The sequence below is a fragment of the Gallus gallus genome, chromosome 12, assembly GCF_016699485.2.
Source record: "Gallus gallus isolate bGalGal1 chromosome 12, bGalGal1.mat.broiler.GRCg7b, whole genome shotgun sequence".
Taxonomy (NCBI): domain Eukaryota; kingdom Metazoa; phylum Chordata; class Aves; order Galliformes; family Phasianidae; genus Gallus; species Gallus gallus.
In genome coordinates, this window is record NC_052543.1 from 4,385,115 (window position 1) to 4,411,541 (window position 26,427).

General features: G+C 37.9%; 1 long non-coding RNA gene across 1 annotated transcript in view; it reads right to left on the reverse strand.

Moving 5' to 3' along the window:
• Positions 1 to 26,427, reverse strand: part of LOC121106649 — a 112,657-nt gene that overhangs the window by 76,861 nt on the left and 9,369 nt on the right. Inside the window, exon 2 of the long non-coding RNA XR_005839380.2 lies at positions 552 to 725. This is a non-coding gene — a long non-coding RNA (uncharacterized LOC121106649). The remainder of the gene's footprint in view (positions 1 to 551; positions 726 to 26,427) is intronic.

Below are 26,427 nucleotides of genomic sequence, written 5' to 3' on the forward strand. Positions count from 1 at the left end.
GGAGGCTCAGGTTGAATATCAGGAGAAGGTTCTTCACCAAGAATGGGGTCAGGCAGTGGAACAGCCTCCCCAGGGAAGTGGTAATGGCACTGAGCTTGCAGGAGTTCAAGAAGTGTCTGAACAATGCTCTCAAACATATAATCTGATTTCTGGGTGGTCCTGTGTGGAGCCAGGAGTTGGACTTGATGATCCTTATGGGTCCATCCCAACTCAGGTTATTCTATGGTTCTATGATTAATGTAAAGTAACATTTAGATTTTACTCTGACTTAATTAACAGATTTACAATATTTTTTTTTTCTTGAGCCAGGTAGAGAAAGAAAAAGAGATGCTATTTCCTGAGCCTTAATGGCCCTGATCAGCCCCAAATGGAGCCTCCACATACATCCTTTGCCCATGGGACCAGGAGTCTCATTTAAACTCAGTGTAGGGATGGGAGCTGTAGTTTGTAGTAGTACTAGTCTCTGGTTTAGTCACAGCCACGTCTATGCCAGCTAATAGGCTAATTGATCTCTACTTATAAGCCCATGTGTTTCATCACTTTGAACTCACCTGACAACCTGATCTCTTGATTGAGCCTGGCTTCCATCCGTAAGTCTGCCTCCTGGAGTACTGTGGAGCTGGGTTCTGAGGATTTGTCATGCTGGCTGTAATATTCCCGTGGGCTTCTGGCTCTTAGGTGCCAAGTGGACTTTGCCATGCCCCGATGCTTTGCGTGTTGTCTCTCTGTAACAGAAGAAAGAGAAAGGTAAGAGTTATACACAAGACTTTTTAGTAGAGGCTTTACTAAAATGAAAGATCTTTCTAGTATAACTATACAGAAACTAGGTAGTTTCAGTTAAGTTCATATATAATTGAAAGCAACGCAATTTGCACAATTTGTTTTTGTTCCATCTTTTTTGAGATTTTTCTGTGTTCTGCAACAGCAAAATCCAGAAACTCCAGAAATTCTTCTGAGTAATGTTGTAGATGCTCATAATGTATCCATGCTGGCTCACAAATGCTGAGAATAAGCCTCTGGTGATCACACTCTATGTGCCTATGTTGGTAGGCTAGGTATAAACAAGGAACCTCAGAAAGTGAATGGTTTTGATCATATATAAACTCATTGACTTATTGCAAGGAGGAATAAAAAAAAATGTTTCTCTCTTTGAAATTAAAGGCTCTCATAGATGTATTCACCTGCATTCACATAATTAAAGCTTACTATCCTTCTGTGTTTGTTGAGCATGAGATCTGTATGCTTGAAGGAAGGCAGCAGCTCTGCTTGCAGCTGTTGTTTTGCCTTTTTGTAGTCCGGGAACGTGCAGGATGTTTGTTGGTATCCCTGATATTTCAGAAGCACTGTTAACTAACGTATTCAGTATAAGTCTATTCAGTACACTAGCTGACTGGGTCTGTCTAGGTCTGTTTTGCTAACTGGATGATGATCATGAGCTATTATGAAGGAGGTTAGTGACAGGTAGAAATAAATGAGTTTGAAGGAGGAGGAAGCCTCTTGGGAAAGATGAAATTCAATTTCAGTTAGAAATCTATTAATGAATTCTTAGGTTCCTCTGCCCAGCCTGAAAGCTTTTCACATCTTTCAGCTTATTACAGATTTAATAGTTTTTTTTTTCCACAAAGTTTGAACACCTATGATAGTTTTCTATTTTCTTTCCCTTCAAAATACAAGACTTATGTCCAACTCCATGACATTTTTTGTATTATAACATCCCTATCAGTTATCCAGTGTTCACTTTCTCAACTTATACAAAAGGAGATGAAAACTAGAACTATTTGAAGTATTTGATGTTTTTGTTGTTATTGTGTTCTGGTTTGTTTTTCTTTTCCACTGGAAAAGGAATGGAACAGGAGAAAGGGATAGAATTAATGGGGAGAAAAGTAGGGGATGACATGAAAAAGAATTACTGGAAAGAATACTATACCAAATTTGAATCTATGCTGCTGAGCCTTACGTGGCAATTTCAGAAGTTTTCTAGAAAGATAGCTTGAGTGAGAATTTTTGTTGTGTTTGATAGGTGTGAGCTGGTGTTTATCAGTAGTTCACATGTATATGTCTATTCCTGGGCTGTAGTTTGGAGCCACGACATGATGCAGAACAGCTATCCAGATATCCAGGCAGCCTTCCAATGCAAAAAATGAGCTTCAAGTAGTGGTGATTAATTCATCAGCCCAACAAACTGGAAAGCTGCTTCTCACACAATGGCTCATTAACCTAAACCATATTCAGCTGCTAACACTAATTAGTCACATATAGTAATGACTGACACTAAAGGGAACACCAACCGGCACATTCACCCCTTATTTGCTCCTTAAATACTTGTGCCTGAACCATCTATTGAGGTGTGGAGAGGTATATAGGCTAGACTGGAGAGGATGTTCAGGAATGTGTAGAAATAAAAGTTCAAGCTTTCATCTCTGCAAAGCAGAGAAACATTTTATATGCTATGAATAGTAGTATCAATTTGTCTCTAGATGTGCATGTGATTTCCAGGAGATCAAATAAAAAAACATGCTAACCAAGCACGTCTCTACCCTTAGAAAACAACTGTGTCTGAAAGACAGGTTGATTCAGAAACCTGTAAGACTTACTCATGGCATTTTTGTGCTTTCCTTAAGTATGGCCAGAAGAGTTAGTTGGCTGTGCTAAATAGTGATTATTCCAGTTGCTATCTATGTCTATGTTCTAGTAAAGATGTAAGCCATTGCTCAGGGCAGAATGCAAGTTCTTTTGCAATTACTTCTTTACCACTCCTGTTTGCAGCTGAGTTGACACAAGAGTTGACAAGTGGTACTTACTTCTAGTACATAATTTAAAACAAATGTAGTTTAAAATATATGTCTTGAAACACAAACTAAATTTATTTTCAATGCTATACTTTCCAGAGACCTAACTATGCTGGATAATTGATTTTCTTTATTTAAGAAAATTTTGGATAAGGGAGGCTTCTGTGTCTTATAGGAGGCTTAGCAATGTTCTTTTTCTTCTTTTTTTATTGCTACTAGGAAAACCAGTTATGAGTACTGTTTGTTTCTTCACCTGTACTGTCTTGGTGCATGTAGAATTAGACATGTGAATCTCATTAATGCTAATGGAAAACTTACACCACAGTGTCATTTCCCATTAAGGTGCAGTTTGTTCTGTCCTTTTGAATCTTTCTGTCCATAAACACTCGGTATTCCAAAACCTAGCTTAGCTTTCTAGCTATAGTTAAATTGAATTTGCAACTACATATGCTTGTAGTCAGCTGAACCTGCAGGCTTGCGCACAGATTTCTGCTATCTTCTTTTGACACAATATGCTGCTTACATTAGCAAAACCCCTGCTATCATACTGACAGTTATTCTTCCTAATACTGCGTATTCCCCCCTTTCTGACCTGCTTTTATCTCCTATACTCTTTCTTATGAAGAAAAAACACGTTTGCCCACCAGCAGATATCATTTAAATGTGTAAGATATCAGAATTGTTCACGTATTCAGCTACCATTTAAAATAAATACAAACAGCTAGGTCGTTACCTGACTGTAAATAATTGCAATTAGTTCTAGACTGTGTTCCAGCTATCAGTACTTTTCCTCATTGCCTTTTAATGGAGTGCAGCAGGCTTTTCACAGGTAGGCTCTTTGGATAACCACTTGTGAGCAGTATTTACCTAAATTCAACTCCATCTCTCTAGTTTGTAGCCAGCGTTGCAAATGTTTCAAGGGTATCGTTCTATTCTACAGATTAAGGACTGTTCTAGCACCTGCTGATTTACACAGACTGGTTTTCTTGACAGTAATTTCAAGGTGGTATAAATTTTTAGTGGAATATTTCTCAAGATAAATCTGTGGAGGTTCTCAGGTGTTGTTCTCCAAGTAGAGTTCTTTGGCCTCGGAGAAAATAGAAGTGGACAAAAGAACTTTCTGCACATTACACCTCATGTTGAGGGTTATGGGAAAATAAGCTACAGGTTCACTTTGAAACTGATGGTAAATGGCTGATAAAATATGAAAATTCCTATGTCAGTTATCAAAATACTTTGAGCAGGACTAAAAGGCAACTGAATAAACACAAACATCATCTGTATCTAATTATGTATGGAATCAAGAAGAGTTTAAAAAAACACTGCACAGGAACAGCGGAGCTATTGGCAGGATGATGCTTTTCTGTCCCTGTTTGCCAAACAAAGAGACAGTTTCCTGACAATTTAAGTCACTGTGGGAATGCTATTGCTTGACGATGGTGAATGGAAAAAGAAAACATCACTTTCACTCAAAATCTGTACTTTTGTTTGTTTGCATGAGTGTGTTAGTGCAGTTTCCATTTAATAATGTCCCCTTCACCATGAAGGATTTAAGGGGTATTTTTGGCAGGCTGTCTTACAACAGTGTTTTGTTCTCTGATATCTCCAGATGTATCTCTGCAAGCTTAGTATAAAATGAGGAGAAGCAAACTGTGATTCAAAAATTTTTTTCTCTTCTTTTCCTCCATCACAGAGGATAATGCAAGATGCTATCCTGCATCACAGAACCCCCACATCCCAAATGTATTCCCTGATGAATACAATTTATGAATTGTACTCTATCCCAGCATCCTGAGGTGCCAACATAACAGCCCCGGCTAGGTGACCTGGGCTCCTAATTGTGTGGTGGTTGGAAAATCAGCCACAGATTGTATGTAGCAAGGTATGTTCAGGATTAAGAAGAAGGATGAATGATCACTGTGCAAAGATTTGGGAAGGAAATGTCATCAAGAAACATTCACAGGCAAAATACAAAGTAAATAAAAGGACTACTGAGCGATGCTGATGGCAGATGCTAGTTGAGCAGGATGCAAATTGCAATCAATCCTTTACAAAAATAACTGGAACAGACTTTGTCTTCTATTTGGAGAATTATCTTTTTGCATTTTCTGCTATAATTTTTTCCCCTTCCTAGGATCTTCTTTTTTTCTTTTTAAAATTTTCTTACCAGTACTTTAGAATGTTCCATGTTGTCACTTATCAATCAATCAGTAAGTTTATAAGAAATGCAAGCAGAGTGAATGTTTTTTCATCTTATATAATTTACAGAGTGAAATAACCAAACCCATTTTCCTTCAGTGCAAAATTACTACCCCTTAAGAAGCACTCTCCAAAGGTCAACAAGTACTGAACATGAGGCCATGGAAAGGCATTTGAAACTAATGTCTCACTAATTGAAAAAGGGGGAAAACAAAGGAGGGGGGGGGGGGGGGACGGGGGGGGGGACTTTTGTTGCTGACTTGCTAATTGAGGCTTGTTTCTTTCTCCTTAAATATTAAGTTAGAGGATTAACAGTATAACTAGATTTCTGATTTCAACTATTTAAAAGATAATGATCTAGAGTTGAAGCATTCTCCAAAGTCACATTGTCAATAAACCTCTATGGGTCCTAGGGTGGATTCTTCTTATTTTTCAGTAGTAGGGGAATTGTGACTACGTTAGAGCTCTATAAATGAGGACACAGAATAGGGTCCTTAAGCCACAGCACATCAGTTCTCAGGCAGCTAATGATCAGGCATCATCACCTAATCTGCAATTATTAAAGTTTTAGACACGATAGGGAACTTTCTCTACAGACTATAATACAAAGTAAGTTTGGGAAAGTGTCATGATGTGGCTGTTGCAAAAGGGGCCAACTTCAGGTCAGCAGTTGGGATAGCTACTAGTAGAGCAGTAGGGGGAATTGAACCACCGATTTCTCCTGGAACAGATTCTACCTCTAGGCAGATGGTATTGTCTGGAATAGATATACTAGCCTCTGCTTGAGTTCCTCGTCACCTCTAGGAGCAGTTCTGCTTAACTGTGACCTTACTACGTCTGGGACAGAAAAAGAACACATTTTAAACAGATTATCTATTTGTTGGCATTTTGTTCATTCTAAAACTACTTGCAAAATCTATTATATATATATATGAATATATATATTCAGTAAATCAATATTCCCTCTACTCCCAAAGTTAGAGGGATTGAATTTTGGAAAATTCATCTTGTTGAATTTTCTTTTCAAATTTTTCAAGTAGAAGTTTTAGGTAGATTCTGTTTGGTAAGGGTGCTTAAAAAGCAAATAAAATGTGCTGTGTGGGTCAGATAAAACTAGTGTGACCCAAACCAGTGCAGGTATGTGGCCCTGAAATGCTTTGCAAAGTCTGTAAGCAGATAAGATCCCTCCATATCCATAGTGCTTCATATAGCACCATTTTGGAAGACACTTCTTTTTACTAAAAGCATTGGTGATGAAAATGAACATCAACAGACAGAAAGTTACACTAAGTGAAAGCAATTGTTTAGCATGGTGGGGAAAAGGACAAAAAAATACCCTCAAAACAAGTGGAAATATCAATCCCCCCAATCCTCCCCACTCCCCCCCAAACTCCTGTCGCAGTCTCCCTGTCAACTGAAATCTCTGGGCCACTATAACCTGCCTGTTTGTGTTATGTGTTCTTCTTGCTCTCTTGCACTACATTACTTTCAAGTGAGGTTCCTCATTAGATGTTTTTGTAACTATCCATGAAGCTAAGAGAATAGATTACATTACTCTGAATAGGAACCATACTCTTAAACTTCTTGGGCATTCTAGGAATGGTACTTCCTTAACTGGAACAAAAATGGAAGAAAAAAAAGAGTTTTGTATCGTCTCCTCATGATACAATGAAACTGGAATATGAACAGCTGGTTATGAATTCATTGCAAGTAATGACAGGTTGATGGTTATATAAGGAGTTCTTTCTGATTTTAGTGTCTTCTGCAGCATCTCAGCCCTCAGCATGTTAGATAGGCAACTGTGAGGATTACTATCTCCATGTTCTGTACAGGCAAGCTAGCAAAAAGTGAAATGACCTGACTAGTATATTGCAAAAAATAGGAGAAGGGACTCTAAAGATTCCATCCTGCAGACTTTATTTATGTGAGTAACTCTAACTGGTCTGGATCCTAATTTCATGCCTTACTGCCTTAATCACAAAATAAGCCATTCTCTGGGTAACAAAGGAGCTCCAGAGAGAGAAGAGGAACTTAGAGAGAAGAGAGAAACATAAAGCCTATCTCAGAGAACTCATAACTTGCTTACTGAGCCTTCTGAGGGAAAGAGCTTTTAGGCTTGCTTTCTTAAGCAGCCATTTTGGGACTGCAGTTGGTACTGCACTCAGGCAGCTACTTTTGTCTTCAGCAGGGACTGTTTTATCTTTTGGCAGTTGCTTTTGCTGTGATTGTGAACAGTTTGCTTTCAAATCAAGTTTACAATGTGAAATTAAAATACAGTGTGTTCAGAATGTAGGACAGAATAGTAATTTAAAAGGCAAGAAAAGGTCTGGAAAGCCTTTAAGGGATATCAGAGAGCAGAAGTGGTTTCCATGACAACAAATCCTCCAAAATCTTTGCATTCATATTGATTCTAGTGATGGATGAGCCAATCTGGGGGCAGGGAATTAAAAAAAAAAAAAAAAAAAAAAAAAGAGGAAAAAAATGTTTAACCCTAATGAAGAACTCATTTTCTTTAGGGGAAAAAAATTACGGAAGTGTGTCTTCCTGAATTCCTTAAGTCACAACCCAGCTACAAGAGATTTAATGTGAAGCATGGCTATCCTGGCTTATTTCCCTGTAGTCTGGTTCAGTTTGTAAGGTATTTTGTTAATTGTGACCCCAGCTGAACTAGGAGGGGGGAAATGTCACTACAGAAAAAGGGGCTGAAACTGCCCAGATAAAATTATAGGGGATGACAGGGATGCACCTCCTCTGAGTGTGACAAATCACAGCACTGTGTGGCTCCTATGAGGAGTGAATAGTGGAGGAATGAGCTGTTTGTACAGCTTCAAAATTTAAGCTGTGTTCTAATGCTCATAGAATATTTTCTGCCTTTTTAATCTGTATCTTAGCTATTTTTGAAGCCCATGCCAGGCTGTGACACTCTTACCGCTGTGTCAGTGTGAGCATCTACGTGGCCTTCTCTTGGACAGGCTGTCCGAAGTGCTTTAGGAGCAGACTCAGCTGCTTTAGCAGCTCTTACATTCTTGAGTCATGCCATTGACAATTAGCTCCTCGTAAACTGATACATAATTCAGTGCTCTTGAAAATGTGTGCAGGGAAGATTTTTAAGAATTGTGCTGCTGTTGGTCATAGTTTTGTATATGAGAATGAAGCAAAGGAAAATCCACCCTTGGGTCTCAAGCTTTCAATAAGAAACTTATGAAGGGACAGAAACAGTACCTTATTTTGTACTGTATCATCTAATCTCGATATATTTCAGGTACTGCATGCTTCATGCAATCTTTGACACAAAGCAGACTGGATTTCATCAATCAGCACTGATGTTCTGCAGACTAAATGTACAGAGTAGCTATGTAGTAAATCTGTAAACAACTTCTAGAAGAATCTTCCAATTATGATCATTTTCATCTTCAACATTATATGCTCCTAATATATCTCAAACACTGTTGCTCTTTAAAGAAATGGCCACGTCTTTTTTTAAATGTATTAAATGCTGTTAGCAATAGGACTGAAAATGTCACAGTAGTGAAGCTGTAGGGAAGACTACTGGCCTATCATTTCCACCACGTGCAGAAGAGGCAGGAAAAGGTTTGTTGTGCTGCAGTACTGAAAGCAAAAGCAGGAAAGCAGAAATTAGTGCTACAATTGCATGATGCGTTCAGTAAAAGCCCAGTGCATATCTTGTAAAAATTCATTTGCCACAACTTTCCTAAAATCAGTGCTCAGGTAGTGAGCCTACTCTACATGTTAATATGTTTCTAATAATTCTCCTGTAACAAAGGAATATACAGACTAAGAGAACTAACTATTGGCTGCTGTGTCAGCAAGCAAATATGAAGAGATAAACAGCAATGCAGATGTACAAAGATTTGGGCTGCAAGAAAGAAGGTTTTCTGAATGGACTTTAGCATATAAAATACTCACCAAATTACCAGACTGTAAGAGCAAGGAAGAGGCAAAGGAGCTTCTGCCCAGAAGAGATTTGCTGAAGATTAGACTACCAGGAGTTGAGCATCTAGCAGCGCTAGGGATAGTTGAGAGGCTTTATTTTTGGAGAGCAGAGGGCCTGAAAGATCTGGTGACCCAGGCATAAAAGCCTGTTTTGCTTGCAAGTTGGTTAATTCAAAAATCCTATATTAAGATTTTCTATTTCTAGGCTGAATTAATTTCAAAACATAAACAGATAATGAGCTAGGATACCAATAAGGCTTATTTTAATGTGATTGCTTCCAAATGATGCTGAAAAAAACAGGGGTCATGGAGGTCATTCAGTGTAGCCTTTGTCATTCTTGTCGTGTGCTGTGAAGACTGAAACTGCAGACAGAACAACTTCAGTCCAGTAACGACTGTAGAGCAGTCTGTGGAAGTGCACAGTGGGGCTTCCCTGATCTCACTGTTAACAGGACTACAAATGCACTCTAGTTCACTCAAACTTGAGATCCATTTTAGTTAGCTTCTAATGGGAAAATGAGGGACTCTAATAGCAAACAGCTCTTCAAGTTCTTACGTTCTTGCTCTTGCCCCTCAAGATACTTGAGTTCTGAGGTTTAATCTTATTCTTGCCACATGTACATCTCTAGCTTGAGCTATGGAGTGACTTCAAGAGAAGCTGTCTTGTTCATGTAAGTCATGATGAATCTCGTGCCATTTAACATAATCAACAACAACTAAAAAGACGTGACAATACGGTTTGGCTTCCATGCAGGAGCAAGCCTTATGGACTAGGACTTGGAAATTCTTGGAAAAAGAGAGAACTGGGAGGGAGGATGATACACAAATAAAATGACAGATGGGTATGAAAATAAGCTGAGAGAACAAATGTGCATTTTCTTCATGTAAGCAAGGGGCAACTGTGGAGAATAGCAGAAGGTAGATTTTAAAGCTACCTTTTTGTTACTGTCTATAGTTAGACTTTGAAATGCCTTACTAATGCAAGTAACAAATCAGAAATTATAGATGATTCTTAAACCAGGAGGTCACTTATATTCTCCTCCTGTTCTTAGAGAGTGCTTATGGTTGAACTGGAAATACAAGGCTTAGTACCATCATGTCCCTCAGGAAGCACTACTTCCCTTGAACGGCTTGGCATCTCATGTGTCTTGTCTAGGTAGCAGCATCTTGATCATACTGAGCTAACTGCCAAACCTGTCCTTTTCCCTTTGTCCCCCATCCTATTTCAGGCATAGCTGTTTTTGGTGTAAAAAAAGGATTGTATCCTGTTTAGAATCAGTGGATGAAAACATCGCTATTCTGTGAAAGGGTTAACTTTCCATCTTCATTTATATATTTTGGAGGTCACTTTGGCTTGCAGTGCTTCCACTTACGTATTAATGAAGTTTCAGTTACATGTATAAAGAAGTTAACGATTAAGTCTCTGATTTAGAATTCGTATAAACATTATTCTATGGTGGGCTTGCTGGATAAATACGCGATTTAAATGAAAATGTGACTAATTTAACTTTTAAAAGTCTTCTGAGACCCACTGAAAGATGAACATAGCATTGCATAATCAGCTAGTGTTACATCTGTTCTTTGTAGTACAGCAACAGCTAATCAGTGCTACTCAGATTTTAGTATAGGATGTGTTTTAAGTAGCTGTTTACAATATTCTTCTAGTTAAAAGTCTCTAGACATTCTCTATGGGTTAACTGAGTTTCACATCATCTCCTGTTATAGTCATGGAAGGAAAACAAAGCAGGTAGGGAGGACTTGTTGAATATCACAGTGACAAGTAAGGTCCTGCTGGTACCATCCGGATCATTTTATTTTTGAGAATAGCCCTTCCCTTCAAACAGAAAGAGATGAACAAGCCTTTCAGGTCTAAGCAAAAAAGATTTCAATGCTTGTGTCTAAGTAAAGTAGTACATGAGCTTTTTACCCACTTTCTGCTTACAGAGATGTTCACCTTTATGGAACAATTTCTCAAAAAGTTTCTGATTAAATGGGGCATAGAGCTCATCAGCTGTAACTTGACACAGTTTCCTTGAAGTCAGAGGATTTAACTAGGAGAGAATCTAAATCACAGTAGTTAGCACTGCTTTGATATTCACAAATGAGGTTCTTGAAATAGATATAAAAATCACAATTATCTCATGGGAATAAACAAGGGCTCTCAAAACTCAGCAGGCATTATGCGGTGTGCTAGAGTGGTTTCAAGAGTGCTGTTGAACACAGCAATGAACTGACTCAGAGTCATTCTTCATAGGAGCTCTGGAAAAATTTATGGCAGAGGCTTGTCTCAGAGACAACAGGGACAGGACATTTGGCAGGTTGTTTTGCAGGAGTGTAGTAATGTAGTGAAGTTTCCTCTAGAAAGTGATGATTGTATTATCACTATCTACACTATCTACAATAATTAATACTTTGTAGGATATCTTTACATCTTAAAGCACTTTTGGAAACTGAGGAATTCCCTGTAATTCCTTGTGAGGAAGGTGAACAGGTATGAAATCTCTATTTCACAGCTCTGAAAACTGAGTCACAGAATCACAGTGTCAGGGTTTGGAAGGGACCTCAAAAGATCATCTAGTCCAATCCCCCTGCTGGAACAGGAACACCTAGACTAGGTCACATTGGAATGCATACTAGAGGTTTTGAATGTCTCCCGATGAGAACCCACAACCTCTCTGGGCAGTCTGTTCCAGTGTTCTGTTACCCCCACTGTGAAGAACTTTTTACTCATATTTATGTGGAACCTCCTATGTTCCAGCTTGCACCCATTACCCCTTGTCCTGTCACTGGATGTCACTTAGAAGAGCCTGGCTTCATCCTGCTGATGCTCACTCTTTACATATTTATAAGCATTTATGAGGTCACCCCTCAGTATCCTCTTCTCCAAGTGACCCAGCTCCCTCGGCCTTTCCTCGTGAGGGAGATGCTCCACTCCCTTAAACGTCTTTGTGGCTCTGCTGGACTCTCTCAAGCAGTTCCCTGTCCTTGAACTGAGAGGCCCAGAAGTTGACACAATATTCCAGATGCGGTCATATTAATTGGTTTGTCCAAGCCTCTCCATTGATTGATGGCAGAAAGCTAGCAGAACTGAGAGCTGCCACTGATAATTAGCCTCACGTGCAACACATAGCCATAATTCTTCCTGCAGTTATATTCCTCAGGTGTTTGGTCTCTATAATATGAAGAAGTCTTCCATTAAGTCCCCAAGTATACTGTCTCTATCACCCTGATTTTATTCCACAGTATATTGTGGAGACAGTATATTCCATTTGTTTATTTATCTACAAATCAGACCTATATTAGGAAACCTAAGGACAAGTACTTGCCTCAGTAGTCAGTGTGGGAAAGATTTGGCCCCAGGGGATTCTCTGTTGTCATTAAAGACAATACAGCTGTGTTTTACACCAGCTGCTGTGTGGGAAACTGCAACTGAGGGAGAGGAGTTGGGGAGATTGGGGGTGGTGGGAGGAGGAAAGATATACTAAGATGAAAAGATAAACAGAAAAATTTGAGTCAGTTTTAACCTAGTAAAAAACAGACATCAGAACCAGGAGTGGCATTCACTAGATCTGGTGTTAAGAAAGGGATTGTGCAAATGATTGTCTCTTTTCAGTGGCAGTTGTGTAAGCGGTTAGAACTCTGGTCTCAGGCTCAGATATATATTCTTTATCTTTCTTTTGTCTGTCTTTGAGCACAGTGAAAATACTGTCATGAGTAATGTCACAGAAGTACTAAGGAGAGACTGGAAGCCACAAACACCTTCAAGAATTTCCAAGTATGATTAAAATGTATGCACAAAATACCAAAATGAAGGTACTGCTGTAACAAAAATCTGACTATCATTTGCATATCAATATAATGCTGGCTGATAATGTGATAATCATGGTAAAATGGGTTTTGAAATGCATTTTAAAAACTGGTTTAACATCTTAAAAAGAAAATAAAAATTGTCACTGAACATCTTTGTGAGTTTGTCAGTTAATGTAGGTACAGTGCTCTGAATAGATGTGATGCTTAGCAAAATAACTTAGATTTCTCTGTACAAAGCATGACAATAGAAAAAGTGCAGATATGTTCCCCTGTAAATCCAAAATGCGAATAGAAGGTCAAGTCCAATCTAATTCAAGTAAGTTAGGTATTAAATCACATCTTTTTCCTAAGCTACACGCTAGTGGGTTTGGGATTTTTGCTAGTAGATAACAGTAAATGCATTTTGGACCACTATAGTGGGTTTTGTTTTGTTTTGTTTTTTGTTTTTTAATTAAAACAAAGAAGGGAAATCTGGCTAAGCCAAGCACTAGTGAGATGCACGCTATGAGCATATGCATCCACGTGTGTGTGCGTTAAATATAATGCAGCAGCATTAAAAATTAAAAACCAGCAAAAAAAAAAAATAGGATGAATAAGTCTGAACATACTGTGTTACCCAGAGAAAGTCACAAATGGGGCTTTCAGATCATGAAATATAGTTTTGATATATAAAATAGTATTTAAATGATTGAAATCTAAAGATATAGCACCCTGGATATTGGTAATGATAGTAAGAAGTTGTCAGATTAATATATTAAATAAATGTATTTACAAATGATTTGCATTTCCTTTGAAGAAGTGGAATCTGTTGTTTTTGCATGTTACCACTGGCATACCTTAGAATAATTCAGCAGTTGTGTTGACTATGTATTTATGATTGCTGTGAAGCCATTTGGAGTAGAGCATATACATCAATATACATGTTGATTAGATTAGCTTGGAAGATAATGGATTTATTGGAAGAGTAACCAGGATTTGTGTTGTTATAAATTGTATCTAAGTTGCTCACAGTAACGAAAAAGGGAGCAGTAAGTCATGAAATTTCAGGGTGAGCTGAAATCAGTATATGATAACAATATCGGTGCTATTGGCTTTCAGGAAATGGCTATTAAGCAGTGTACTGTGCAGGTTTCTGCAATAATATTGTCTAAAGCCCCCAGGCATTGAGCACCCTGTGAGAGTATGTAATTGCTACCTTCTGTGGTCCCTAAGGTTTTGGTATCAGTTGAGCAATCGCGTGTGCCTCAGCATATTGCCTGGGACTTGAAATTACATTACAGACTCAGAAATGTGCAGCACTTCAAGTAAATCCACACCCAAACCCCAGAAGACTATCTGAGTGTAGAGGCATTCCAGATGGGAATTTAAATGCTAAATTTCATGTCATAATATTTAGCAGGTTAGTTTATCCCTCATTTGTTTGCCATCTGTCATTATTTCAGAAAAAATACTCCTAACTCATCAGCTCAAAAAAAAAAAAAAAAAAAAAAACCCAGAAAAAAATTCCTACATCAAACTAAAGATGATTGCTATAAGGTGCAATTTCATAATACTTACAAATGACAATGACACAATTAGAGAATATTTTTCTTTGCAGTTGTTGCTTTTGTTATTCATGATCCCTGTTTCAGCTTGATTTTCTTTGGTGTTTTTTGTTTTTTTTTTGTTTGGTTGGATTGTGTTTCTACACATGCAACTGATTAGATGTGAGAGTAAGTATGTCGGGCAGATATTCTAGTGTGAGCAGATCAGAACCAATAGGCACTAAAATAGATCAAGATTACAGTATTTTCTTCATTGGAAAAAAAGTATTTTCAACTGAATTTATCATTTAATTTCTGTCAGTACCAATTTGAGAGTGAAATTCTATTCTTAAAGCCCTAGGAGATCTGAAAAAAGGGCAGCTATTTATGTACCAAAAGGTAACAAAGTGCTCGTAACAAAGTGCTCTTTGCTCACCTGCATTTCATTCTGGAGGAAAAAAGATGATGAGTTTTACCCTACAGAAAAAGAATAATGAAAGAAACAGGAAGAAGAATAATATAGTTTGTGTTTATAAGTATTCCCCTACTTTAAAAAAAAAAAAAAAAAAAGTAAACCCCAAAATGTATTACCTGCTTTGAAAAGTTCAATAAGATAAGCAGTATTGTTGTAACTGCATGGTATCACCTGTGCTTCCTAACACAACATGTGAAAAAGCCTCGGTATAATTTTTGTTTTTTGCAGTGATTTGTGCCTACTCAAAGAGAGTAAATATCAAAGCTCTCAAGAGTAATATATGATAGTGGAGGAGAAGATGGATTTACCACACTATAAAGTTGCCTCTAGGAAACTGTGAGAGATTCTGGAACTACAGGTGCAATTAGAGGAACATATTATGAATTTCTAAAATGAATTCATAACTATTCACAAAATGTAGCTGGGGGGTGGGAGGAAGAATGTAGAAAAAAGAAAGAAACAGTAAGATTTTGAGAGTTGTTTTTGTGGGGAAACATGCACAGTGGTTTATCCTTTGAAAAGACCTGTATCTTTGGTGTTACTATCTAGCAGTGCTAAGCACATTACTTTGAGGTCTATTTGCACTTTGCTCTCATTTATTCTAGTTTACTCTGACTGTGTCACCATTTCCAGTCTGTGAGCATTATACTGTCTAACCTCTGCACTACTTACTTGTATTTAGAACAAATGTGATTTACTTTGGGCTGTAAAACATGTGTTCATCAGTCCAACTAAGAAAATGTAAAAACTACTCTTGCTGTTAGCATTTGGGGGAAATCAAAATGCTTAATTTATTATTAAAATCTGACTCTAGCTCTGTCTGCAGTGAATAAAGAAGTTATGCATCAACTTATGCCAATGTAAAGGGCATAAGAACTTACAGCTTCCAAGGGAACAAATGGGCAGGAGTAATTCAGCCACTTCATACTAATGACTAGGTCTTTCTGACCGCTACACCATCCCAGGAAAGAGGAAAACAATCCAAGTAATATGAACCATACATCTTCTCAATTAACAAAACTGCTTTACTCACTTTACTCTTTGAATCATTCTGGGGGTTCTGTAGGAAACTGAGGAAGAGTTCTGATTCATGCATGGAAAGCAGTCCTTTCTGGACCTTTGTATCTCAGATCTGCAGGAGTGCACAGTTACATGTTAGATGAGAGTATATATAAAGCCAAGGGGATCTTGCCCTCCTGGGTGAGAAACTGGCGCATGGACCCGGGTATCCCTGCAACGTACCCAGCAGCTAGCTGTTGTCATATCCCTCACAGTTTGGCAGCCAGCATAGGTTAATGAAGAGCTGATCCTGTATGGAATGTGACACATCACAGGGCTGTATGCTTGGTGGCAGACAGTTCCAGCATCCTGGTCTACATCAGAAATAGTATGGTCAGCAGGATTGGGAAGTGATTGTCTCCTTGTATGTGGTATGCTTAGATCAAATCTCAAACATTGTGCTCAGGTTTGGGTCTTATACTACCAGAATGATATTGAGTTTTTCAAGCGTGTGCAGAGACAAGCAATGAAGCCTGTGAAGGACTCGAAAATGATGTACTAGAAGCAACTGAAGGAACTGGGGTTGTTTAGTCTAAAGAAGAGGTAGCTGAGGGGAGACCTCATTGCTCTCTACAACTCCCCAAAAGGAGTACAGCAAAAAGGGTGTTGCTCCCTTTTCTCATATAACAAGTGATGGGACATGAGAAAACAGTCTCAAGTTGTACCAGAGTGGTTTTAGATCGAATATCAGGAAGAATTTCTTTATGGAGAGACCAGTCAAATATGGAGCAGGCTGCCCAGGGGAAAAAAGTCCAAAATGTTGGACTTTGTAATCGTGAGGGTCTTTTTCCAATGTAAATGTCCCTATGATTCCATTCAATGATTCTTCTGCCTTTCCATCTGTGCCCATAACACTTTTTCCCCCATGCTTAAACTTATGCAATTCCAACACTTCTTTATCATGTTCCTCTCCAGGATCCTGGTCTTTAAGTATGTGATCACAGAATTACTTCAGACTGTGTAGTTTCATAGTTCACTGACTCCTTAAGCCATGCTACTTAAAGATCCAGACATAGATCTAAGACAAAGAGTTTATTTTAAAAGGGCAAGCAGGAGTTGTTTCCTCTGTTAACTAAGAGGTAGCAAGAAAAGATTGATGTCATATTTGTTGGAGTCACATAAGACTGTTTTTTTTCTGTTATTTCTATTGAGGCAGAACTCAAATGTAACCTGACCTACCTGTGAAAGACAAATGGTCATACAAATAAAAATTTGAACAAGAACTAAGAGATGGGGACTCTGCTGTCTTTAATTCCTTGGTGCCTCAGTTTGCCATCTCTACAGTGTATGGCTATAAAGCATAGCTAAACTTAGCCTAAGGAACAGAATCTGACCATTATATATCATACCAAAGTAGGCCAAATAGAAATCTATTGTGAGGTTTTCATCTAGCCAGCCAGCAGTCTGATCTAGGGGAAAGTATCCCTGCTCATAGCAGAGTTTGGAACTGCATGATCTTCAGAGATTCCTTCCAACTCTAATTCTTCTATGATTCAATATACATTGAAGTAATTTCTGAATCAGTCTTTGAAAAAGCAAAAACCAATGGAAAACTGTGAGACATTATCATAAACATCTTTTCAAAGCATTATGCACATGGCAAAATAAATTAAACGTCCAGAAAACTGGGTAGGACATGGTGATTGTAGTTTCATGAGACTAAGCTATTGCACAGACAGATGCAGAATTAGGGTGTTGTTTAAATAAAAAGGCAAAGAAGGGGGTCTAAGCTGTAATGGAAACAATGCTTCAGGGCCAAGTACTGCTGTGACTCCAGATGCCAACAGTTTGTTAAACATAATACAAAACAACATAAAATGTAAAAAATGCAATGGGAACAAAAGGTTAGACCTTCTCACTCCATGCCTCAGTAAAAAGAATGAGAACAAAAACAAAGTCATTTGGCAGCTGGGCTTTCTTAAATCTTGCCAGCACTCTGCATTCTCTTCCATTGTCAAAACAGTTATATCAGTATACAAGCAGCACCCTACTATTAAGCAAATAGTGTCTCTGTCTTCTCACCATTACATAAACAGTCCCCTACCAAGGCAAAAGCATCCTTTCATTACCATGCAGCATCTCATCGTTTCAAACGCAGCATCCCACCACTGTGTTACAAGTCCATTATACAATAACATGTCAGCAAACTCTCTCAGTAAGTGGTAAGTTTAAGAAAGTTTGTAGAATTAAACAGGCCTGATAGGTTTTTTTTGTTTTTTGGTTTTGAGTTGTTTTTCTTTAAAGCTCCTCCAACATTCTTCCATCATCATTCTCTGATTCAAAAGGTCTGACTGACTTTCTGTTACACTGCTGATAGTGGAACAACTATCAGTAACTATGGGTAAACTTGGGTCACTATGTTCAAAGGTCTTACTGTCCATTTTGCTTTTTGTAGAACTCCATGGCTGCTCTGATCTGGAATAAGAATGTTCCTTCTAGGTGAGTGAGGGTCATCCCATCTACACATTGATGAAGTCAGCACTTTTAACAGAGCTAATACTGTTAGCTACAGGCTAGACCCTTAGGATTCTTTACCAGACTGAGGGCCAGTGAAGATTTGTCTAAGATGTTATTAGAGATTCTACTACTAAAACATCAGGTAATGAGGTGAAAGGAGAAGGAGTTGGATTTTAAGTTCTGAAAGACAATGAGACTTCAATGGCTATATTTGTAAGTAGGACTAAATCTTCAGATTTTGAATTTGGCTTTTTAAAAATGTCTATTATCTTGAAATAAAAAAAAATGATAAGAATTCAAAGCAGCAAGTCATTGCAAATTGCAAAATAAAAATCTAGGCAAGGTTTAGAAGAAAAGGCAATAAATTTTATTATACCAGATGCTATTACTAGTAAACAAGTCAGGTTTCGAGCCATGCAGCTTTTGCTTCAGGTCTGAATCAGAAGTAGTCCTTGACTCCTTTCCAGATGCATCATCTGGTCTAATAAAAGATATTGTCTCCCAGCATGCTTTGCCTTATTCATGTGTTTAGGCCTCTTCTGCTACAACAAACAGTAATAAAGGGATATTTCTGTACAAAAATGACATTTGCACAGTGTTAGTACGTCTTTCATCAAAACATCATTCAAGAAAAGGGGTGGTTTTTTCAAACTATCTTCTTCAGCAGGCACAGCCTTTCATATGCTGTATAACAATTTAATTTAGCAAAAATTATCAGTGTTCCAAAATAACACATAAACATTGGTAAACTGTGATGATAGCTTTCATTTAGAATAAACTTAAATAGGCTGGAAATTGATCTGAAAGAGGAGTAGAAACAGATACAGCAAAAGCACAGCACAGAGCCTGAGATTCTATGGCAGTCGTAGACAAAGGACATAGATAAGTCATAGCATTATAATGGCCAACTGGCAATGTTTAATTTGTCAACAGAGCCACCTGTAGCTGAATTATAGAGCCCCATATCTTCAAGAATAATCAAGTTACTATTTGTGATCAGAGAATGATTGTGCTTCAGTATGTCATAGAAAAGTCTTTACAGGACTCCTTAGAAGTATCCGGCACAAGTAAATCAGAACTTCTATTATAAAGCCTTCCTACTGGGGTATGTTACTATAATCTACAATATGTATGCAAATAGGCATTTGCTTTCCTCATCTGTTGTTTTCATGCTACCAAAGGTTAAGAGCATTCTTTTGGGCAGTTCTTATAGTATTTAAGATTTTGACTATGTACTATATACATAGGTTGCCCTCAAAGTAATGCCTCCTATTTCTTTCCATGGAAAGTACAGCAGATACAAAGAGTACAATAACACTTTTTGATAGAACAAATTATCAGCTACAAAACTCTATTTTTCATCATAGTCACAACCATTACACTTTACACTTTTGCCAGTGATGAACAAGAATGTTCATGCTGCACTCATGAAAATCTGCACAAGTGGAGGTGACAACTCTGCATGGCTCTTGGAAACCTGACTTATCTCTCACATTGCTATTGCTGCTGCTGAAAGGCACCACCCACCACCTCACTGTACTCACATCCACTGTTTTGTTACCACAAATATTTAGCAAACTTTGATGAATGCCAATGGGTGCAATTTTTACCACATGGAGGAATTCAACGACACACTTCTGCTTCATTTGTACTTCCATGTCAAGTGCCAGTTTGTCAGACTGCCCCTTTGCTGCTATCTGTCACACAACAATAAAATGTAATGGAATATTGGCGGGAAGGTTCAACCTCTTCTGCCATATCACCAATATCCACCACTGACATTGTGAGCCATCATAAAATAGGAGGTGTTACTTTTGGAGCACCCCTCATATATGTGGCACTTCCCAGTTTCTTATGGGGCTCTCTACACTTCCAAAAGGTACATTCATTTTCTCCTGAGCTTCTACAAAGACTCAGCAGAAAGCCTCTTTTAATACCTGTTGGTTCTTCCCGGCTTTGTTTTTACTCCCATGCTAGCAGCAGACACCCCTCTAGAAATCAAACCCTTCCATGCTGCTGCATTCTACCTGTGCCAGAGAGAATTCTCTTTTGTGAAATGGAGTATCCTGCTTGAAAGACTGCAGTACTGGATCAGAGCTAAATATCCACTTAAGTTTTAATGGAAATATGCTGCCCTTCAGCCAAACTCCACGGAGTTACTATACTTACTCTGTACTAGCTAGAGCCTGCTGTGAGGACCATGCTTGCCCAGAACCATCAAAGACCCCTAGCTAAGTGCATATACCTGTTACATGGACTAAATCATTGTATCCCTCCCACTACTCCCCTAACCACATGGTCTGAGTATACAGGGAGAGAGATGATTCAGCCCTCTTGCTATTATCCCACTCAATTCTCCATAACAAAATGAGATGGAAGGAGTGCCAAAAGTGACAGGATGCCTATCAACCTCCCAAACAGCCAACCAGAAATTGGAAAGCAGCCTCATCTGCTGATAGGAGGGCCCTCAAAGCCATGCCTGTGCTCTCACTGAAGTTTTTGATCACAGGTTTGGGTCTGTTTCCCTCTACTGGCCCTTGGTGAGGGTGCCTTAGATATATCAAAGACATGAGCAGAGGCAAAACTGACTAGTCTAGCTCAGTCACTTCCTTCTGCTCATTGCAAACAGCATTGAGTAATTCTGATATTAACTTCATTTTGGCAGGAAGTTACTTATCATTTATGAATGCAGACTACATGAACTGTAATTTAGTCAGTTTTGTGTGTTGTTCTTGTGTGTGTGCATGCAGAGGATCTTGGCTCTCACCCTGCACACTGCAACCAATACTATAAAGTGATCCACAAGGACAACATTAAAGTAGCTCTTCTCTCTCTAGTGTTGTGAACACACATCACCCATGTCTGATACACTGTGGGAAACTCCACAACTCAACTTCTTTTCAGAGCGCAGAACTTAAACTGTTTCAACTCTTATCTTCTCCTATAAAGGCCAAATTTGTTACCAAGTTACCTGTTGGCTGGGAGATGGGTTTACTACTGAAGTTTTGTTAGTAAATCTGCGTTATTTTTATGTTTAGTGGCATAGCATTCCCTAGAGTTTAGAATGTTTTCATTCCTAGTAAGGTATCAACAAGCAATCCTATTGAGAAGTTAATCAGGAAACTGTTCTAATTTAAAAAACAAAAAAAAACAACAACAACAAAAAAAGGTTGCTATGAACATCTCACTGGGTGTGATTTTGACTAATTCTCCATTTTACTACCTGCTGTTATTCATCATATATCTTTCAGCTTATTGTAGAATGTAAGCTAAGAGCAGCCGTACAGATACATGCTCAGTACGCTCAATGCCCATGACAAGCACGGGGCCTGAAGGGTTGCTGAGGCTGGCTCAAAGCACTCGGTTTCAAGGGCTGTAAGTAGTCTTGATCCCTTGCTGGCATGTACACAATTCACATTTTGCTTGTATGAATTTGTGTGACTGGAGAAAAACAAAGCCAACTGTTTTTGAGCTGACAGTCTAGATCCTAGGGAATGAGTTCTTTTGAAGGCAAAATGTCCAAAAACTTGTCCTGCCTGAAATAAATCATGGACTGTCTCCTTTTCTAAAGTGGTTCAGCCTATATCATTAAGCACTAATAGCTCAGTGATTTAAGTTTAAAATGGGATTTTGTAATGGATTTCGAATGACAGATTGTTTGTTGGACACTTGATTGTACAAAATGCAATGAGTAAAGCATGACTAGTTTTCTTATCTTTGTGTTGTACTCCTGTCAACACTTACAAGATAGAAAGTTACATAATCTACTTAAAAAAAAAAAAAAAAACAACAAACCAACTAAATAAATCCATCAATGTGAATAGTAGATGGCCTGCTGCTTTTCTCTGAAAGATTTGAAAAAGTTCAAATTTTGATTTCAGCATTTATATTTTAATGGAAAAGCATTTATTTTAATCAAATCTCATGTATCTTATCACACCTAAATCAGAATATCATCACCAGCTCTGCAAAAGACTCAAAATACACTGCATTTAGAAAGTATATTTCTCTAACCTGTTAGTGCTATCTAATTGCATGGCTCTATATTTTTTCCAGGACATGCTAAGAATCATCTCTCAAGGGAATCCATGTACTGCTGAAGCACCTGAATAAAAAGCATCATTTCCACATCAGTGCAATTAGAAGGATGCCATCCTCATGGACAGGTAAGAGCTTGCATACTCTTGGCATTTCTCCTTTGCTTGAGGAACATTGTTCAAGCGCAGTTGTCAGGACAGCTTCTTTACAAGTATGATACAGAAAGTACCACAAATACAGACATGACCTGTGCATTTTTAAAACATCTTCAGGTAGAAAGCTTATGATTGGTATTGTTTCAAATGACAGCGACTGTCAGTACCATATAATATGTTATTACATCTTGTCTCCTCCTCCTCCTCCACGATATTTTCTTACTACAGTAATTCTAAGTTCTTTAATGTTCCCTTGCTTTTACTTGCAACCCTCAGATAGGTCACACTGAGTTTATCTTTTCTTTTTTTTTCTTTTTTCTCTTTTCTTTTTCTCTGGTACTGTTCTTGCAGTCTAATTTTCCAACAGTTTACTTTGCTTAAAACATTTCTTACCTGTCGGCTTATTTATTTCATATCTCCAAGTGCGAAGGGACCTGGGGAGGAATTCACAAGCTCCTGACATCCAGTAAAAACACTATCAACCTTGATGATATTTCTTTGAAACTATCATCTTACCACATTTGTTTTCCCATCATGCTTGCATGTATGTCAGAGAAGGGGAAATAGAATTAAATATCTCTGAAGGAGAAATAGAATTAAGTATCTCCAGTTCCAAATTTCTTACCTAAAGGCAGTTGATTGATATGATGGCAAAGTAAAGGATGCTAAGCAGAGTGTCAAAATTGAAACTGTACTTCTTAGTGGAAAAAGACATTAAGGATATTTGTGGTGACCTTGTCCAAAATGTGATTTCACTTGCTACTTAGTGGGAACTGCCATTCCTTACCACAGATAGTGGTCATGGGTGTACCTAGCTGCAGGACAGTTTTCCATAGGGAGGGACATTCAGCAACATTAGTGAAAAGCCTGTGATATCTTTCATCAAAGAGGTAGCTTAGTGAAACTTAAGGTTTTATTGGTGTCCAAATGATTCCTTAATCTGAAGTGAACTCAGGATATTTTCTACCAAAAAAAAAAAAAAACAAAACAAACAAACAAAAAAAAACACATGACAATAAATGAAAACTGTGCTTAGATGTTCTCACCATGAATCCCATTTGACACTTCAAATAGTCTAGTACACAAGAAACAGACCTAACCATGAGTAGAAATATTGACAGCCTGTCACTAATTGATGATATTTGCAAAGGTTTCCAGGACACTCACATCTCTCACATTCAGTTCCAGAACTCAAGTTAGAAACATAAGAATCACTAAAACTCCCAGGTCAGCCACTGGAAAAGGAGAGACTGGCTCATTTATTTTATTTTGGAGGGGAATTAATAAGATTCATTATAATTATGTTGTGGAATTAGGCATTTTGACTGCTAGCATTACACATCATCCATCAGAAACACACGTAACATTCTGTTTAGAAAGGGGTAATAAACTCCTCCAAACAATAACCTAGAGGAACAGATGCGTAACATTTTTTAATCTTATCAGAGAGCACATGCATTTGCCAAGTTGTGCTTATGAAGAGGAAAAAAAGCAGGAGAGTGGAAGAAAGTCACTGGGAAATTAAGATTACATCAAACCAAACATATTTTAAAAGAGCTAAAATTCTTCTGAACCCTTCTGAAGTCAAACGCATTATGTGTAAGATAATTCATTCATTTTGAATCTGTTCTGCGCTTCCACATGAAGCAAGGAAACGTTGACATAAACAGCTTTGCTGTCTTCAATCCCTACACTCATACTTCCAAAGAAGTAATTGCAGTTACAGTTCTTTTGGAGTTACAAGACTTTTGAGTTTTTCCTGCCCAAAGTAAAGCGTACACACAGTTAAGAGTATAAGATGTACCAAGTTTATACATCTGAGGATAGGATAAATCCCAAAATATTTGACTTTCAAAAACAGAAACACATTGTTCTTTTTGCCTTAGTTGCCAGTCTTCAAACAAATAGGTCTCATATGAGAATTGTAAGCCATCCCATCGCACTTGAAAACAGCCTGAATCTCAAGCATATTTCCTTTTTAAAGTTATGATTCTTTTTCTTTGGATGAATAGCTAATTTATGTTATCAGCTTAGGTTTCAATCTATCTCTTACCTACATTTTTTTAACTGTTATCAGAGCAAACTGAAACTGATATTCATGTTGACAAAAGTGGTAAAAGTTCTGTTTTCCTCTTATAAACATCTCTGAATAAGTTGTAGGCTGACTTCCTCAAATACTTTCTAACTATCTTGAATCTGAACTTTTGATAGTCGTGAAATATGTCCTTCTTCAAGAAAGAGATGATTGGATACTCTAAAGCCATTCAAAAGAATGTAGTGATTTGAGCGTTTAGCTTGAGAGACTTAACAGTTTTTCAGAACACTGCTGCTCAGCACTTCCTAGAAAGCAGTTCTTTTCTGATTTGCAGCAATAGATAGCTGAGACTTCTGGAAAGCAGTATCACCCTCACCTGTAACCTTCTCCTGAAATCTCTTTCCACATCACTCTTGAGATACCTAGGATATAATCTGTGGCTGCCAGCCACATAGGTTGTACTTTGTAGCTCACAGGACCAAGAAAGCTGGTTATCCTGCCATGTGGCAACTCATATTTAGGTATTTTCATCAATATTGTAGAAGCATAGTTTGGAGAGTGTCAAGTGAATATAAGATTGCTAACTACAACAGAGAGGAATGTTAACCAGTATCACTTCCATAAAAATATCCACCATAATTTCTAGGACTAGCTGATACGCGTATATATGAAGAAAGATGAAATGGATCTGGGAAGAATTGGCTCCTCTTCCTGAAATGTGTAGTAATAGTAGCACAGAGTTTGAATGCTGTAACACAGCTGGCTTGGCTATTGTGCAGAAGGATATAGTTACGTCATGGGTACATAATTGAGGTTGGAGGACATATTCAAAATACTTACGGATGAACTTGGAATCATTTTAAGACTGTTTAAACAAGACAGCTTTTACACCCTTTATTCCTTCATAGGAGGCTACTCTATTTAAGAAGATGCTGCTATTATTTGTTGTGTGGCAGTGACTAACCTGGCAAGGGCAAGAAAGCTCTAAAGAGTTGTTATGCATATCTCCATGAGGGATTGACTAAGAGAAGCCACTGTTTCGTTGTGAGGAAGCAAGTTTGAGGCCTATCTCAGATCATTAAACAGATTTTTTTTTAATTGATTTTCTTAGCACACATAGGAAAAGCAGTGCCAGCTTTAAGTGTACTTTTCACATTATCTTATTAGGCTGTATATGTGACTGAGCGTGCACACATAAGGTGCTTGTTTTGGTTTCTCTTTTTTAAGACATATTAGATCTAGTTTGGATAACTTTATATAGACATAAGCGAACTAGCAAACTGTGAAACACTGTGCTAATAGGAATATACAATTGCCATCATCAGTAGAACCCAAGGAAAACTAGGAATGCATAATGTCTGCTTCTTCTCCTAGAGAAAATCAATTTTTTTAGCTGCTTAATTGATTTTCCCCTTCCCTGTTCTGCCAGCTAAAACTGACTTTAGAACAGCTTTTGCAAGGGGTCCCCTTTTTATCAGGCATTCACAGACAATTGAAAAGAATATCAGTACAGTCAGACTGTTTATAAAATGTTTTTTTCATGGGCTGCAAATATCATATCTGGAGTTAGGTTGTAATATAAATTGAATCTCAAAACTCATTATGGAGGACTTCTATGTCTTTGCAAAGATACAGCTTTAAAAGCTTCATAAGAGGACAAAAAATTCTTGAATACATTTTTGCAAAATGATAGTGTATTACCCTCTCTCCAGGAAATTAATCAGAATGCAATCAAAATATATTTCCAGCTGCTGAAGTTCACTTCCTCCCTTGTGGATTTTTCTCACATAAATCAAATCTCAAATTCAAATTCGTGTTAACTGGACAGTTGTTCTCCTAAGCTGCATGAAGTGGCAGTGCTTGTCCTTATTTCTGTTGAGCTTTCTCTAGCCCTAGTTGTTGTGACTTCATATACAGAGATCACACACACGGG